Raw genomic sequence first — 3,309 nt, 5'->3', positions numbered from 1 at the left:
ATACTTAATGTAAATTCCCCGTATCTGTATATGTATCTAGTATTGTGTCACATTCTGGATTGGCCACTTCCGTAAATAACAAATCTACAAAAAGCATTGATACATGTTTATTCATATTTTAAATTGTTATTTATAAGATCAAAATGTACATTGAAACACAATAAGATGATGAAACTAATAAGGAACTTTGTCTACACAATTTTTTCTCTGAAGGCAATACATGATTGTACTCATCTGGTAATTCTGTTGAAAGTTTTTCATTTTCACGTATTGATTTGTTAAAAATTTTGAAATTAAATTTTGTGTGTTAATTCTTTTTATTGTAAAATAAATTTCATCTATTAATGACATTATCAAACTTCTCATTTTTCTGGACATTGAAACGTACGAGAAAACAAATTTGATTCACTTGACAGCCATCAATTTTAAAAATTAACTTTTAAAAAAATTAACTTTTTGCTAAAATTATGTTCTGAATTTTGCTTCATTTCAATGATATATATCAAACCATTCTTTTTATTGTAAAATAAATTTCATCTATTAATGACATTATCAAACTTCTTATTTTTCTGGACATAGAAACGTACGAGAAAACAAATTTGATTCATATGAAAGCCATCAATTTTAAAAATTAATTTTTTGCTAAAATTATGTTCTGAATTTTGCTTCATTTCAATTATATGTATAAAACCAGTTTTTGTTTTTTAAATATAGTACCTTAAATAACTTTAATTGACATGATGTCAAGAATTTGACAGAGATTTAAATGCAGTGTCTCTACAAACGTTATGTGTTCTGTTTTTAAATTAATATATGTACGTACGTTCATATTCTATCAACAATGTCAGCCTTTTTATTAAAAAACGTTAAAATTTGATTTTATATTTTTTCAAGTGTTCTGATCTTTGAAACTATTGAATCGAGTAGAAGTGACGAATGAAGTTGGTGTGAACAAATAGAAACTTATAGCGTAATTACAGGTACGTTGTCTAATTCAGTTGATACTGTTTGTTCACCGGAGTAGGCAAGTGAAAGCGTAGATTCCTAAATAACTACCTAAATCACACATAAAATACTTAATAGGTAACAAAACAACGAGGATCTTCCATTAACACACTGATAAACAGCAGCCTGAATAAAAGCACCCCCCTCTCCTTACATTCGACAGGGTCTGACAGGTATCGATACGAGGTCATCTTCACATGATCTCTTTATTTGCATACAATCTGAATATGCCTCAACAAATTATAAACATGATTTTATGTGTTATAAGAAGTGCAACTCTTTAATACTGGAGGTAACATAGAAACTAAGCTTGACTTATTTTTATATATCTATATCTGGAGTGACAATAGCTATTCTAAAGCCGTGAAAGCTCCTCCCTGATTGATCAGAAGTAAAGGTCGTGTGAAGATAACCTCATAATGATACCTGTCAGACTGATGAGTGTGAGAAGAAGGATGGTTTAAATTATACTGGATAGACAGAGGATGAGAGGTTGCAAGATACAAATATATATTTATAGGTGTATATAAATAGTCCAAGTAACTTTCTGCAACATTATAGAAAGCAAAAATGCGTAACCCAAGCCAAGTTTTCCTTTTTCTCCTACTTGGTGTCAACAATGCATCGTATGGACGTTTTAGAGTGCACAAAAGGAGCGATCAAAATCTTACGAGTTTGGATCATAACAAGGTATCATAAGGTGTTCTTAAGCTAAGCATTTCATTTTTAATTACTTTTGATAATTATAGAAGCATTTAAACATAATAATCAGTCTGGTTACAAAATCAGAATATACGCATCGGAAAAATCGGAATCAATGATAAACAATCAATTTTGAATGCTAAAGAACTACTCACAAAATTAAAGTTTGAGACCGTCAGAAAGGCGAAAGCTGTCATCTTTTATTTTATCTTTTTTGTTTTAATTTGTTCTTCAAACGGTTTCCTGTATTTTTTTCACAATTCTAGTATACTACCAACTCCTCTGTTGTAGCTGTTGGGTCGATCTGTTCATGGACAATCGGAATTCGACAGTTAGAGACAACACTTTTGGTGACTTTGAGCTGGCAAGCGATGGGAAGCTTTTGAATCACCTGTATCGCTACTTTCCGTATGTCTTAATTGTACATCTTACAGCGCATTGAGATATCAATTTATGCATCCTATTACATTGTGGAATAAAAAAAACCCAACATAAGTATAAGACTGCAAGATTACAAAGACGTGTAAATTAGTGTATTAGTAATTGACTTTATTAGTATTTCATAAAAGTAGTTTTATGTTTGGCATTTGTTATAGAAACACCAAGGAATGGCATTCGACACATTTTTTGTTCCAACCTCTGAGTTCAGACCCTTCACCAGAGCATGCAGTTGAGTTCGAGGTTTTCCGAATGTCCAATAAGGGTGAACGTGGTTTTTCAAATCCTTTTAGAAATGATTTTAAGTGTTTTCATTGTTGATTTAGTGTGATTTTATTATTTTAGATAAAATCATTTGAAATGCTTCTTAAACTGTATTTATAATTTTCAGACGACGTACTATGGAAACAAAAAATTCTTTCTTTATATACGACGACCCAGGAACAGGCCTTTTAATCATGCACCAGAAATCAAATCAGACGAACATTTATCTTGTTGTCACATGATCCAAAACTCCTTCAGGCCAACAACAGGCTATAAACAACGCCTTGATAAACCTTAATCTGGACCACAATGAACTATGAGTGAAATCAACAAATTATGGTATGTGTTACAAGTTCCAATCTTAATCTTACAAACTGTTTTGTATATTCCTTGTCATTTTTCATATTTTTAAAAATAAAATTTGATGAAAAATATGTTGAGCACTGCTATAATGAAACATCTGAGAATTCAGTTTACCTCTTACACATAATGTCTATATAAGATACAATACATGTGCATGGGGTTGAAATACGTTTTTGTTCTTAACGTAACTGTCTTTGATAACTTTATGCATTAATAAATACATTAATCTTTCGATCATGTTTACTTATATATTAATAAATGATTTAATACCGGGTAATGACTCCTCTTAGAATACATCTAGCTAAGGTTGTGTCTTGACTCTTTTATTTACTGTGGCTTATTTTGTAAAGAAGAATATTTGTTGACAACCCTATGTGTGCAATTTTTCCATTTTTGTTGATATTGCCTGAATTTCTTTTTAAGGCTGTGAAACGAACGAAGGGGAGACTGTTTTTGAATTTCGATAGACAAAAGCCGCCCTATAAAGGAGTTTATTTACAAAGAAATTAATAATCTGTCTTAGCATTGACATTGCCT

At 30.8% G+C, this 3,309-nt stretch overlaps 1 pseudogene; it reads left to right on the top strand.

Annotated features, from left to right (window-relative positions):
• Window positions 1-1,575: 1,575 nt before the first annotated feature.
• Window positions 1,576-2,774, top strand: LOC128166029 (uncharacterized; annotated as a pseudogene).
• The last annotated feature ends 535 nt before the right edge of the window (window positions 2,775-3,309 follow it).

This window comes from Crassostrea angulata, chromosome 10 (genome assembly GCF_025612915.1).
Source record: "Crassostrea angulata isolate pt1a10 chromosome 10, ASM2561291v2, whole genome shotgun sequence".
NCBI lineage: Eukaryota > Metazoa > Mollusca > Bivalvia > Ostreida > Ostreidae > Magallana > Magallana angulata.
Note: the sequence above shows the minus strand (reverse complement) of the source record. Positions and strands in the feature narration are given on the sequence as shown.